At 40.3% G+C, this 16,267-nt stretch overlaps 1 long non-coding RNA gene across 1 annotated transcript; it reads right to left on the reverse strand.

Annotated features, from left to right (window-relative positions):
- Positions 1-5,212: 5,212 nt before the first annotated feature.
- Positions 5,213-10,436, reverse strand: LOC148535450 (uncharacterized). The gene is made up of 3 exons (XR_015875469.1): positions 10,332-10,436; positions 7,676-7,819; positions 5,213-5,269 (listed from the first exon to the last, which is right to left on the reverse strand). It is a non-coding gene; the product is annotated as an uncharacterized LOC148535450 (long non-coding RNA).
- Between the last annotated feature and the right edge of the window lie 5,831 nt (positions 10,437-16,267).

A 16,267-nucleotide genomic window follows, 5' to 3' on the forward strand; every position in this document is an offset into this window, starting at 1 on the left:
TATTGCTTTAACTGGATCCAAAATACAACTACAAGTGGACTGCTTCTTCTAACCATACCACCTGCGTATTTTTGCTAATGGGACTGCTTTTGTCTACAAAATATCACTTGCTAAATATTTTCTGTCTACACAATTCAGTGATTGTGCTAAAAATTAGGCCTAATTACCAATTATTACAACCACACTAAGGAGTCCTCCAAAAGCAGTTGTTTTATAAAGAGCACCCTGAGTTTCCCTTATGCTGCTATTATATTGTTTATTGTTGTTAATATTATAACAAATGTTTTGATGCATTGCTATACATCCGTTTCTCATATATATATTATTTTTATAGTAACATCTATTTACTATCAAGCACTTGTTCCTAAAATATTATAGGTTTCTGTATCTTGTTTGTTGGACCTTTATGACTTTTTATGTGGCTCTTTTTCCTTTTGTATTGTGATGCAGAATTATATTATAATAATAATGGAAAAAAGCATTTGTAGTCCACAGCTTGTTTGAATGGTTATCCCTATTCTGAAGTAGAGTAAACTAACTAATATGAGTCAAAAAAGGTCTGAGCCTTTACGAGTAATTTCAGAATTTGTTTAGTGTATCTCAAATTATTCCAGTAAATTTGGTATGTGGATCTCTTCCGTTTTTTTAGATTGAATTTATTACACCTATATATTTACTGAAGTACAGGTTTTTAGAGGCGGAGGTTTTGCCCATAGCAACCAATATGATTCTGCTTATCATTTATCTAGCACCTTCTAGAAGATAATAACTAGAATCTGATTGGTTGCTATGGGCAACACTTCCACTTCTATAAACCCACCCTGCTTTAGCAAACATACCTAATATATTGAATCAGCTTACAAACAAAAAGCATACGGTTTCACATGTCCCATTAAGGCTTCTGAGACATGATCTGAAATTCCGATCATTAAGGCTGATGCAATACAGATATGGTATGCCATCACACCCTGTGATTAACTGCAGATTCAGCAGAGTGAGATTGCTGTCACTTACAAAATTGTGGAGCTGCTAATTCACAGAATTGTGTGCTCATTGGAATACACACATGCAATCTATGCAACTGAGTTCTGAGCAGTTATGTAGCACACACGACCCACTCAGTGCCCATAATCTTCCCATTCATTCACCACAACAATCCCACTGGGTTCCAACATCCTTTTCGCTCTATACATCTGTCTCATTCAGAATAAACATTCAGCTCCCTAATTTCTAAAACTATCATACTCTGTCTATATAGGTAATCTGTCTTTACCCATCTGCGCTGCTCTGACTTCCCACATCCATGCCACTCTGTACCCCCATCCACATTGCTCTGTTCTCCCAAACTGTGCCACTCTGTCTCCCCTGCATCCACACCACTGTTTTCCACCCATCTACATCACTTTGTCCCCCCCATCCACACCACTGTTTTACACCCATCTGCATCACTTTGGCTCCTTCCCATCTGTTCTGCTTAATCTCCCCCCTCTCCACACCTGTCTGTCCCCATCCACACTACTCTATCTCTTCCCCTATCCACTCTACTCATCCCATCTGTGCAGCTCTATCTTCTGCTCAGACCTCAGTTGCATAGACTGCATGTGTGTATTCCAAAGAGCACACAATTCTGTGAATTAGCAGTTGCACCATTCTGTGAGTGACAGCAGTTTCACTCTGTGAGAGTGCTGAATCTGCAGTTAACCACTGGGTGTGATGGCATACCATATCTGTATTGTGCAGGGAACACATTCATTAAGGCGTCAGCCTTAATGATCAGAATTTCATTGCTTTTTTAAGTTTGAGTGGCACAAATTCAGTAGATTTTGTGAAATTTCAGGTCATGTCTAAGAAGCCTTAATGGGACATGTGAAACTGTACGTTTTTTTTTGTCTATGGAACTTCATTGTGTTTTAATAATTTATTAAGAGTCAGGGGTTTTGAGGAGCAAACCGGGCCACCTGCAAGGCAAAAATACAACAAGTAGGTACACTAGCACAGGTGAAGTAGCGGACAGCACACAGGAGGTGTTTTGGGGGTGCAGAGGAAGAGACGGCTGGGGGGTGGGCTGCAGGTGTGTGGGGCAGTGGCAGCAATGGAGGTGCGGAGCAGTGTCTGCAGCAGAGCTGTGCACAGGAGCATCAGTGGGCACCAGAGGGACTCACTGGCACTGGGCATAGACCTGAGAAAATCAAATCAATAAGACACAGATTCATGGATGTATCAGTGAGATCCATCCATGCATCTGTTAAAAAATTAATATGTGTAATATGAAAAAAAAGTGCCCCCACAGCATCGGGCTTTGGAGCCCCAGTGCTGGTTGTGTAAATACAGGGGACAAACAATGTAGGGGTCCCCTGTACTAAGCTCAACTAGCACCAGGCTAATCATAGCAAGTCCTGGTTGCCAAAATACAGGGGAGAAATGATGTAGGCATCCCCTGTATTTAACACAACAAGCACTGGGCTCTGAGCCAGTCCTGGTACTAGAAATATGAGTTCCCCTGTATTTACCATAACCAGAACTTAATCCTCTAATGCCAAAGCCAGTGAAGCCCTTTCACCGGGTCCCCTAGTCAAAGCATTACCCCTGACCGCTAGTCAGCCCAGGCCAGGGATTCCTGGGGATCCAATTTTTTTAAGTATTTTTTTTAGCTGCACCTTCACCTGGGAGATGGCGGCCTTTAAGCTCTAATACGGGGCCACCGCTGCCCCTTCTTTCTTCAGTATATCTTCCACTCTGCCTCCCGGCCAACGGACTGCCAAGCTGCCTCCTCATGTTGGCTTATGTAAGCCAGCCGAGGGGGCAGGACGATGATGTCGCAAGCTGTGATTGGCTCCCGGCGGCCATCTTTGAAGAGAATGGTGGGGCCATTTCATTGGCTAAGAGATGAAAGGCTCATCTCTCTCAGCCAATGAGCACTCAGCACTGGGATTTCTATAGTGAAATTCCGACACTGAGCCGTCATTTGGGTAGTGCTGTCCTGAGAGGAGAGTACTAATGTCCGCGGACCTACGTTTTTCAGAATCCAGTGATTTATTGGATTTATATTGGACCTTTCTCTCAGCCTTGAACTTTTACGCACCTTGAGAGGACACCTTCCTACTTGTGCTTCAACACACATGTCTTGTGCTGGATGCCAGAAGATTACCCCAGGACTACATTTCCATCCTTGTTAAAGTTCTGCTGCTATATTAACTTAGGAGTGGATTTAAGTGGACTATTTGTGTCATTCCAATTTAAACAGCCCTTTTATTATTATTTTTGAGCACCATTTATGCTCATTCAGAGTGGTATATTAATTCTTACGTAATAAATATCATGTATTTTAAACTTTAAACCTATTGTCCATCAGTGTTATTTAATTTTATGTGTACATGTAATTATCCTAGCGCAGGTGTTATATTCATTTGTCCTTTTCTATTATATATAGTTGGCCTAACAATCCCACACACCTGCAGCTTCAGATCAGTGCATTAGATTTGTTTTTATATTTTAGTTTACACCTGCTGAAGGCACCTACTGAGGATGTGCAACAAGTTTTAAAAATTTTAATTTTCTCAATTACCTAAACCCCAGAAGGCCCTACCATGGAACAAGAGCTAACTAATAAAACAAACCCCAAGTCTAATTTCGCCCCCTACCATGAGTTATGCCTTACCAAAATCCCCCATAGAGAACAACAGAAAAGTGGTTCTAATTGAGAATGTCAGAGTAAACTGACAGTTGGAACTTTAGATTACTCCCAAATCCTAATTTTTATTTCAGCTCGGTACCTCCAATAGCTTCTGAGGTGTAGCCCTTTAGATACCATGCCCCCCACCCCAGAATTCTCTATGGAGAATTTCATTTTTATTGAGTCAGGCTCAAAATGAGGACACAACGGTGCCGTTATAATATATATATATTTATATAAATATATATATAAATTTCATAGGATTATACAGCACCCAATGGTTATAGGAAGCAGAATATCCATATCAGCCACTAACAATATGGCAAGCAAACACATAAATCACAGTGTATAGGATACTACGGGATAATCAAGGTAGCATATCAGCATTTAGCTGCTTGGATTCTCATGTAAATTTAATTTAGTTGAATTAATCATTCGTGAAAGGAAACAGGAAATGGGTAACATAGGGGAGGAAATAATCAGACTTAACACATTACTAGATCCTTACAAAGATCTGTGTGGATACACTATACTCTAAGATTTGATAAGATTGTGAATACAAAACAATCAAAGGGAAAAATTTAGAATCAAAGTTTGAATAACAAAAATAAACCAAAAGTATTATGAAACATATCAGATACAACATACACACAAATCAAGAACTACAACATATAAAAAGTTCAACTTGAAATAATAGCAATACATGAAATAGATACATACATGTACACCACAAATGAATGTAGAAATATGTTAGCAAACCTGACAACACATAGCGAAGAGTTTTCAGACATTTTTGGGGGAAACACCATTAATGAACAGGAAGATGACATGTGAAGATATAGAAAGATAATGAGAAAATCATTTGACAAGGTTGTAGAGATTTAGGGGCCTATGTATCAAAGCTGGGAGAGAGAGATAATTGTGAGCGATAAAGTACTAACCAATCAGCTTCCAATTTACATTTTGCAGGCTGTGTTTAAAAAATCATAGTTAGGAACTGATTGGCTGCTAATTTATTTGTTACAATTGTATCTCTCTCCCAGCTTTGATACATAGACCCCACAACAATAGGTCTACAATTAGAGACACAAGTTGACATACCTACACCTGAAACTATCATCAATACTCAATCACTTAGATTAGCGGTACATGAGGACATGCTGTAACTACAGCAAAAATATAGGGGGACAGTTTTTTAGAATTAGCAACACGTCAATTAGGAAAGACGAACACCATTGGGGTAATGAGAATATCAAAAGTACACAAAAAAATCCACACTCAGACCAATTTGAGCAAAAGGAGCTCAAATTGATCTATTACATGTAATTACAGATTTAACACAAGTAATCCACAACCATGGAATATATTTTTTGCATATCTGCTCTCTGGTTTTTCATGTTCCTTCAATGTAGATATTGTATAACCTGAACTTTATAGATCTCTAAATAATATTGATCTTCTTACCCAGTCCTAGGGAATGTGTTCCGTTGGCTTCTGTAATAGTCACTTTAGAAAAAAAACTTAGTGAACTAATTATCTCTCCGTTGTCTCTGAACACATTTTTTGTACCGCAACCTCTAGAATATACTTTATCTTCTAAAAAATAAAATTTATATTGCATGTTATTCTCAAGGCAAAATAAACTTCAATACAGTACCAGCATGTTAAAGTGAAAAAAAGACCTCCATTCTTATTATACAAGTGGAAACGAATTGTAAAATGAGAAAAACTACAGCACATAGATCTTTTCAATCCACAAAACATGCCTTTCATGTGCATATTCCATGGAATGATCTGGGCTAATTTGACACCATCATCCCATATGAACAATCAAGGATGAGTGTCATGAGTGATCTCAGAGTTCAATGTATGTATTTTGCTGTAGTGTATCTTGCATGATTATATGCTCCGGAACTGAGTGTATGCACGTACTGGAAATGTCGAGTCATGTGCATTATAATTAGGGTTGGATACGATATGCCGGCGCTCGGGATCCCGGCGGTCAAAATCCCAATGCCGGCATCTTGACAGGGTTAGGATACCGACACCTCTCGGTAGGTATTCTAACCCTTCTCCTACCCCTAACCCTCCCCCCTAAGTCCCTAACTAGCCTAGTGCCTATCCCTAAACCTCCCCCTCTAATGCCTAACCCTACCCCGCTAGTGCCTAACTCTCCCCCACTAGTGCCTAACCCTAACCCTCCCCCGCTAGTGCCTAACCCTAACCCTCCCCCGCTAGTGCCTAACCCTAACCCTCCCCCGCTAGTGCCTAACCCTAACCCTCCCCCACTAGTGCCTTACCTTAACCCATCTACTTACCTTCAGGATGCCGGCGATCAAGTTGCTGGCGCCAGGATTCTGACAGGTGTCGGGATTACGGCACTGATATTCTAAGCGCTAGCATCCCATGTGCCGGGATATTTATTTATCCCTTTAATTATACCTATGACTGATTAGGTGTAACTGAGCTGAATTTAGTCTCATCTTCCAAAACTCAGCATATGATTTCAATACTGTGGGAAATTGACAGATAACAATACCTGCATTTTTTATTCTCTGCTATAGTTTTTACTAATTTTTAGCTTATATACAGTATCTACTTGTCACCTCTGATTGGTTTGAGCCCATTATTATACTGATATGTATAGTAGATATCACAGGACATCATCTTGCTGCACCTATATGCTGATCCTGCAGTCTATCCAACTACAATGGAATTAATCTCCTAACTAGAAGCACAGCACTTTTTTATTTATTTCTTTTAAAATGCTTTAGTTTTTATACTTATATGTATTGTAATATCAATGTATTAAAGCCATTGATGGCAAAATGTACTGTATGCGCAGTTCTTTTGTATATATTCTATTTTTGAGGAAATTTATCATGATTCCCTTTATTGAACAGCTGCAGTGTTTGACCAATGTAAACCTCTGTAAACCTCTGTCTTAGCGCCAGGTCCTGACTATGGAATGGGTATGTAATGCCGGCTGTCGGGATGCCTCCTGTCACAATGACGACAGCGGCATCACGATGGTTGGTATCGCAACAGGGGTCAGGTAAGTATACTTACCCTCCCCCCTTCTCCCCCTAACCATCCCTTCTTGTAGCCTAACACCTAACCCTCCCCACCCCGCACCCTAACCCTCCCCGTTAGTGCCTAATCCTAACCCTACCCCCTTCATGCCTAAACCTAACCCTTCCCCTTTAGTGCCTAACCCTAACCCCCACCAGTGGAGCCTAACCCTAATCCTCCCCCCTAGAGGTGCCTAACCCTAACCTCCCCCTCAAAACCAAACCCTAACCCCGTTATGCTCCCTAAACGTAACCCTCTCCCCCCCCCCCGTGGCTTACACTAAGGGCGCCCCGGCTTATTCAGGGACGCGTCCTACTGGATTCTGGCGTCGAGATTAAGTTAGGCATCGGTATTTCGACACCTATCTTAACTCCTTTTGTCGGGATTCCAGCGTCGGTATTGAGACCGGCGGTCTCGCGCCCGCCAGTCTCATAACTGCATCCCCTGACCCTCTCTTTTGAAAGTGATAAAAACGTGTTTACAATTACATGTGCATGTTGCCAGTTGCATGCTTACTGCTGCTCAGTCGTTCTTCAGGCCACGTATAACCTGTGCATTCACATTGAGCACTGATCCTTAAGACAAGTTCCCTTAACCAGTCACTTCTGCATGGACAGTGTGCTGTGAATGCTGGATGCAAAGACTGGTATTGTGGGTCCAATTTTTACTTTAAAATATATTCATATGTGTTGGGACATGTTTTTTTTTATTTCAGGACTAATTAAACTGAATTTATGTGCCATTTTGAGCTGTTAGGTTTCCTTTTTAGAATAGCTTTATGTTGAATATTATAACAAAATAAACACTTTCTAGAATATAAAGGACACATTTTTCCATTAAAATCTGAACATTTTCAGGTGCAGTGATGACAGGAAAAAGTCAAACTACTAATATTATACTAGTGTGATAATATAGAAAGATCTTAGTTACCATTAACCATTATTTCGGTGACGAGCGCACATTGGGTCTCATTCCCAGTGCATGCCATGGCTCGCTCCGGCACACATGGTCCTGTCTTTTCTGTATGGCAGGCCGGGCATGTGATTCCATTATTGTGTCCATTTCTTTCTGGTACTAAATGCAATGAAAGCACAAATAAAAAATAATTACAGTAGGACTTTTTGTAGGACTTGTATGTTGCCAGTAGCATTCTAACTGCTTTAGAAACAATCTTCATTCCACATGGAACATGTATTGTACCATCATAGTTATCAATGATCCTTATGACAAGTACTCTTACTTCTGCATGTGCAATGTGCTGTGGATGAAGATATACTGCCACAAATCTGCCACTAGCACCACACTACACTGTCTGTTGGTGCAGTGTCATTCCTGTTGGGCGCATACTGTTTCCTCACTGATCCTGCATCTCCTCCTGTGTTCCGTCACTGCCACATAGTCATGGGTGTAGCTATAGTGGGTGCAGGGGGTGCTATTGCTATGGGGCACAGAGGCTTAGGGGGCTCTGGATGCAGATTATACTTTAGTTGCATATCTGATCAGAACCATTCGGGACTGATCCATTGTCCATCCTCAATGGGGTGACATTCCATTTTCAGTGAGAGGTGTGTGTAGTATATTTAGTAATGGTAAAGGGGCACTGTATGTGGCATAATCTGAACTGGAGGGCACTGTAATGTAGCATAATATGACCAGCTCATTATAATATATTATGTAAACTGGAAGGCACTATAATGTTACATAATATGGACTTGGGCACTGTAATGTGGCACAATATGAAGTGGATGCACTATAGTATGGCATAAAATGAACTGGGGGCACTGTAGTGTGGCATTGTATAAAATGGCCATGTAATGTGGCACAATATGAACTGGATGCACTATAATGTGGTATAAAATAAACTGGGGGAAATGTATGTCCTAATGTGAATTGGGGGTACTGTGTGACATAATGTGTATTGGAAGCCCTACAGTGACTTAACATGAATTAGGGCACTACTATGGTTTAAAAATAATGAGGGCACTACTATTAGACATGCTATTAATTAGGGGACTGCTATGGTTCAGAAAACTAACTAGGTTACTACTATGGGGCACAAAATTAACAACTGCTGCAAGGAGGATCACTTTAAAAGATTGGGATTGGTGCTCCTTCCAAATGTTGTTATGGGGTTCTCAAAGTTCTAGTTATGCCCCTGAATATAGTATTGATTTTACTGTATACTGAACCTGTCTTGCTACTAATCTTTGAACCAGTACTTGTGCCCCTGCCTCCTGCTTGTACCCGTATCTGAACCTCCACTCTTTTCACCGCTTAATACATCACTTGTGTTTGTGTGGAAGTGTGTCCCGGGAAATGTGATCATTATATCCCACCATTACTCTCATGACATAAATAAGGCTTGATTAAGCAGTGTTTAACTAGAGAAATAGAAACAAGAGTAGGGAGTGGTTACATATTGATAGCAAATTGATATGTAGTCTAATATGGCTCGAACAAAGGCTTGCAGTTCACAATAGAAGAATTAGGACATACACCTTTGTTTGTGGTACTGTAGGAGACAGGGCCGGCTCCAAGGTTCGGAGCACCCTGTTCTGGCCCTTGAGAAGGTGCCCTAACATCGTGCACGACCGAATTTAGGGGTGTGGCCTAATTACCATAGGCCATGTCCCCTGTGTGACATTATATTGAGGCATGCCCGCATGGCACGCCTCCAAATAACGTCAGGCTGGGTGTAAAGCCCAGCACTCCGTCACTGGCTGGGCTTCCCCCAGCCCTCTCCCATCAGTGAATGGTGGCATCCATTCACACTCCAGGAGTCCGGCACTGCCGCACAGCTGAATTGGTGGGGGTCCCCAACCTCCCGATTTGACCACCAGCGGGCCACTTCGGCCCGCGGGTGGAACAGCGGGACAGTATTGTCCTGCTAAAATCGGGAAGCTGGGGAGGCACCCCTATGGGTGGCGGCCCTGTGCGACCGCACTGGTCGAACACCCCTAGAGCCGGCCCTGGTAGGAGAACACTTGGGTACCTTTTATCACAAATGTGCTGCGAGTTACGCATATTCTGGGACTTGTAAAGACCTTTAACATTTTTGTTCAGATTAGTAATATTTTAAAGAAAAATAGAAACATTTTAATTCATTAATGGACTGATCCTCAAGTGCCAGCTGGCAGTACATAGCTGTTATAGTATCAGCATTCAATTCTAGTGCAACAGTCCTGCGAATGGTTGCACAACGTGTTTGCACTGAGAAACTATCCAACAGCAAAATGTGGACATTTACTACTTATGCAGTGGGCCAATTAATTGGTTTAAAAAATTGTGATTAGAACTATATTATATTAAATATTTATTCATTTTCACAGTATAAGTAAAAAAAAAAATCTAAATTGACAATACAGAGAAATGCAACAGAATATACGGATACTATATATGTAAATGTTAATAATTAAATAAATCATGCCGGGAGATGAACACTAATTCAAGGAACCACTAAATTAATTTCTGTTTCTGTTTTTTTTCTATCCTACAGCACATCTCAGTGTAAGTAAAAATGCTGATATTTAAAATGAATTTTATTAAAACGGAAAGCAGATTAAAACATAACTAAATGAATACTTACAGACAGGAAGCAGTGGCAAGCAGGAACTTGTATTACAGCAGGTGGTACTGTATGATATCTTATAGCCAGCTGTTGTCAAACTCTCCCTCATATTACATTGTGATGATTTTGCACATCTTCTTTGAAACTTAACTCCACTTTCTTTAATATAACCTGAGCAAGGCAATAATAAAAAACATTCTTTTCAAAATGATATTTGCAGATGTACAGTACTGTATGTAACAATGCTTTACAAGCTGTGTCTATCAACAAGCCACCTAATTAAATTTAAACTAGGAACAGTTTATAGCAAACTACACAATTTTAAATTAAGTTTGAGTGTTTGGTAATGGTCAGATGATGTATTTTGTTGTATCCAATCAGTTATTGATCTTTTTACATGTTCAAAGGCTCATCTGTGCATATTGTTTACGTGCCATGTTATTACATTCTCTGCTGCACCTGCATTTGTACACCTTATATAACGTTTATTTAAAAGATATAAAGCATTTTATCTGAAAGCGAAGCATTGCGTTTTCAAGATCTGGAAGAGTGAATTTACATTTAAAATACAAAATTTGCAACAACATACAGTACACTTGACCATACTTAAAAAGGGAGGGGTCTTATTCGTCCAATTTAGCAAAATGCCTTCTTGGCAACAGTGACACCCTGTCACACTCTGCTCAAATTGTGTGACTTACATTACCATTTGCTGCAGGTCAGGATTTCTGCCTGACCTTGTTCGAGAACCATGCACTGACATCACCATCATGCACTATGTCAGCTGCTATCATTCTTACAGTGGGAGTGCTCCTGCCTCAGCTGACCTCAGCAGCCTATCAGGGACTGGCAATAGATTTATATCCCCTGTGAGAACTTCCACTGGTGCCAGAGCAAAGAGTTACTTCCTAGTGTTAAGTTCTATCCTGTTGCTCTTTTGTGCAGAAAACCATCACTGCTACCTGGCTCTATATCTACAGTTTCTGGGTCCTGATTGTGTGCTGCTGTATTCCAGCATACCCGGCCTGTTCACTACGCTGAAAGTCTTCTCCGCTCCATCCAGAGTTCAACAGCTCCTGTATTGGGGAACCTATTCTGAGAGCCTCGACCTGTGTGTCAGACGCAGCCAAGCCCATAACCTCTTGCGAGGGTTCCTGGTGAACACCACCAGCACATTAGACTCCAGGCCTCAGAAATAGGTCACGCCAATCCCCAAATACGGGTTGCATCCATTTGCCATCCGAGAGTTGTGACACACCCGTTGTGAGAAGAGATGTGCGGTTCAGTTCTCCATAAATCCGAATCCACCCGAATTTTGTGAATCCGGGTAAATCCGAGTTGCGGTTCTGATCTTTTTTGGCGGTTTGGAATTCAGATTTTAAATCTGAATTTCGGGTTTTGGATTGCTCAAATTACATGATTTTAGCTGTTTTTAAAACTTTTTATCTATTTTTTTTATAAATCCAGATCCAAAACAAAAACAAAAACAATTGAGGGTGGTTTTGCAAAACCAAATCCAGATTCAAAACTTTGAAGGAGATACAGAACCAAAACCAAAACACTTGGATCGGCGCACATCCCTAGGTGTGAGGAATGGTAAAATGTCTCTTTTATCATGTGGTTGTAAAGACCAATTATCAAAATTGGCAAACAATAGTGCCAAGGGATATTTATTTAACTGTACTGAAAGTAAAGTATTAATAAAATACACGAGTTTGTCCCAAAACTTACCTATCTTACCACTGTAAAAAAGCAAAAGGTTGAATCCGCACTAGAAATAGAAAGCCTTACGCTATACAGATAAGCCAAGTATTAGGCACAAATATGTTCATTTGTAAATAACCAACTACATACAATACAAAGGCAGGTAACCGGCGACAATAATTTTTGTTGGTGATGCTCCCCTGAGTCAGAATTAACAAGATTCATACAGAGTAGAGAGAAAAGTAGACTCTTTTTGGGGGGGCACTCTTATGGTTTAAATGATTTACCTAAAATATAACTTTTATCGGTATATCTTAAAATAAATGAGTCAAATATATTTGAGAAAGATTAAAATATATTTAGAACACAAAATTAGAATGTACACACAATTATTAATCACTAATAAATTCTAGATAACAATTATTCACCAGGACAAGGATTCACAATTTCCTCTTTACATAAGTATATATTATTCCATAGAGGCAAAAGTGAACTGGCTAATTGTATCACACCTACTGATCATCCAATATACAGGTAGCATAAGCAAATTTTAAATTCCGTATCAAAACACCCACAAATAGTCAATTTTGCATTTGCCTCCTATCCAAAGATCTCTAGTAAGCTCTCGAGCAGCACCATTAGATATTACAAACAATAAAATAAGCAGGTGTGGTTTTTCGTCATTTAGTTCATTTAAGTATTCTGAACACATAACGATTTAGTTTCACCATGACTTGAATATTAGCACTCACAAGTTTTTGTAACTTTCTCTGATCTTCAGTTGCTACAGTTGTAAGGTTGCTAATAAAATGATACTTGACAGTTGCCAAAGCAGTGTGGGATAATGCACCCTGGTTTATAGCAAAACATGATACATGACAATTGCCACATTGATGCAATCCTGTAAATAGCCAAAAAGTGGTTTTTAGGATCCTTATCTGATGGACACAGTGTACACAGTGGTAATATGTAGCCATCTCTATTATAGTTATGCATTAGCTGGTAATATTAAAATCGTCTAAACGCTGCCTCCACATGTGTTGCAGATATATAATGTGATGCATACAACAAAGAGAACACAGAAAAACACACAGTGGAGACTCTTCTGCTCTCTGGGCAGCTAATCTCTCAGCAAAATGCCGGTATCATGAACAGTACAGCGCCTGCTGGCAGGTGTCCTTATGAAATAGAGTCAGAGGTCTCAATATGTAAGTGTAACTATATCGGTTCTTATAAGTGGGTGTAGTGCCGGAACATTGCAGTTTAAGTAAAAGGATGCATATCACCGTCTGATGGGAGGACCGCTGTTTCTGCAGGGCTGGTTCCCAAACCGGCGGGTCCTGGATAAAGTGAATCAGAAGACAATCATTTTGCCTTGACGGCTGACTCACTTCCTTACCAGTTTTGTAGGTAAATCATTTAAACTATCTTCCCACTCTCCCAGAAATGATGAATAAAAGTAGCCTCGGAGGCTCCGCATTTCAGACAAATCCCTGTTTCTTCAAAAACCATGGCCCTGATTCAGAGCCAGACGCTCTGACAGAGCGCTCGCTCTGAATCAGGGCGTCTTATTTTGCCACCCACAGCCAATTTTATTTTGCCACCCACAACCAATGCGAGCGGCCAGGATGATGGATGCGATGGTCACGACCATCGGGCTTACGATGAGACCCTTGTGGTATGGTCTTGTGGCCGCAAGCCCCAGAGAGCTTTCGGCTCAAACAGAGTGATGTCAGTGGGGCCGCCCCCAGACGGTAGGCATTCTCATGGGAATGCCTCCATCTGGGCAGCCACTGCCCCGGCCTGCCCAGCAAAGGGGGCGTGCTGTCATTCAACATCGACAGCACACCCCCTTTGGTGCGAGGCCCGGAGCAACGCAATTGCCCGTTGCTATCCGGGTCTCGCACATGTGCACGACGGAGCTGGCTCCGTCGATGCGCATGCGCTCTGGGCCACCATCGACCTGGTTGCGAGTGCTCAGCGATTGCGAATGGGTCTGAATCAGGCCCCATGTTCCTACTTTGATTCTGCGAAATGTATGCTCTATTGAGCACCCTAACATGAGCTTCTTGTAGCATCATGGATTGGAGAACTTTCAAAGTTGAGTCGTAATATTTAAGAAGGGGTTCCGAAAATTCCTAGGTAGGGAGGACTTGTGACCGTCGTTTTGTGCAGCTATTTCATAATCTATCAGCAATAGCTGTCAAAAGATCAACAGAGAGCAATTTAGTTCTATATGTATTATTACATAAAAAAGTTAACAAAGGGAACAAAGTGTCTTCAGTGGAGGAGTCTAGTTGTGCTGCTGGCATCGATTGTACAAAATGCCTGACTTGTAGATACATGTAGAAGTGCGTGTTCGGAATGCCAAAATTATCCTTAAGGGTCTGAAACATAAACAGTTTTCCCCCAGGATCAAAAACATCCTTTACAGCTGATAATCCCTTAGAGTGCCAGAGAAGGAATTGAAAATTATCCAATCCAAGGCTAATGGAGAGGTTGCCCCAAAATGTGCTATATTTAGAGTTTTGATGATTACGACCAAACTTTCGGTTGACTGAGAGCCACTCTAAAAAAGTGTTGCAGAACATAATATTAGACATAATTTGTGTAGGGACCAAATATTCAGTCGTATGAAGGTGTGCGCTTGGGGAATAGGGAGAAAATAATGCTGTCTCAAGAGCAAAATCAGCATACCAGCTATGTCCAAAAAGCCAATCCATAACATATCTAAAGAAGACAGCACTTAAGAAAGCTATCAGGTCCGGAACTCCCAAACCCCCAGTCTGTTGAGTGAGTTGAAGTTTGGCCAATGCAATCCTGGGTCTCCCGCCCCACCAGAGTATATTTGGTAAATAGTCTATTATAATAACTGATATAATTGCAGGTCATTGTGGTCGGTAACATTTATATTAAATAAGACAGCTTGGGAAACACAATACATTTGAGGACCGCTACTCGCCCTAATAAGGATAATGGGAGATGCATCCAGTTATCTAGTAGATTTGAAATCTTAGTAAGATGGCGAGTAAAGTTAACTTTATACAGTTTAGACAAAACTGAGGGAATGTATACTGCCAAGTACTATAATTTGGTGTGTGCTTTAGCAAAGTGGGCGCATATTGGTGGTAAAGTAATAGTTTTGGACTGAGGTCAGCATAGTCGGGGAAAAGTTGGGGAAGATTTGTGGCATCCCAAAATGCTGCTTTTTGAGCACAATCAAAGGGACTATCCACATAAAATTTAGAGTAAAATGATTGAAGAATCTCAGAAATTTGGTTATTATTATGTACTCCAGATCGATCAGTTGCTTTTAGGGATTTAAAAGTCGCAGTACAAGGTCCACAAAGCAGATTGGTCAAGAGAGAGAGAGTTTTATTTTCAAATTTATGGACTCTATATTCCTGTTGATATTGAGAGTGGTTATGATAGTGGGATACCATACTATCAAATGTCAATTTCTTATCAAGATAGACAGCTTTATGGGGCAGGGTGGGGAAATTTTATATGCTTGATAGGCATTGGTTAGGTCACGCTGAGCTACAGCATAAATATTATAATAATCCTTTATGTATTGTTTGTTATAGGAGATAATTTTTCCTAGAAAGACTGCTTGGGATACCTGCCAGAATATGAGCAGTTTTGATTATGCATGTTCCATGTTATTGAACAGATAGGTTTACCAGGCAGAATCCAACATATATCAAAATTTCAATGAGTTTGTAAAATATGTTGGAAACCTCCATTGAATAAATGGGCCTCTATCAATATTACCTGAAATAGTAACCCAAATTAAAATATGGTCAGAAATACATATTGTTTAATTTTCAAATACACAAAATTTAAAGAAAACTACTTTACGCTAGTTTCACCGAATGGCGTAAAGACGCTGTATGCATAAAGACACTAAGTGTATGAGGGCACATCTGTACTTGACTTTATAGGAAAGATGACTGTTATATGTAAAACATATGGTTTTGGTTATGAAGGCTTATAACAAAGTTATTACTGGGATTCATAACACTCATTAAATAATGTTTCTTTAGTGATTGAAATCCAATTAGTCTTTTGTAAACAGTTGAAAATCTGAATTTCAATTAAGTTAGAAATGTTTACTCAGTTTATAATATGCCTAAATTACTTTAACTAATTGACTGCAGCAAAAATCCACAACATAAGTATTAATAAAAATATAAAACACATTTTTTTTAAACTAAAGACTATGGCCCTCATTCAGAGCCACTCGCTAG

The sequence above is a fragment of the Taudactylus pleione genome, unplaced genomic scaffold, assembly GCF_031769625.1.
Source record: "Taudactylus pleione unplaced genomic scaffold, aTauple2 ptg000051l, whole genome shotgun sequence".
In the NCBI taxonomy this organism is placed as follows: Eukaryota; Metazoa; Chordata; class Amphibia; order Anura; family Myobatrachidae; genus Taudactylus; species Taudactylus pleione.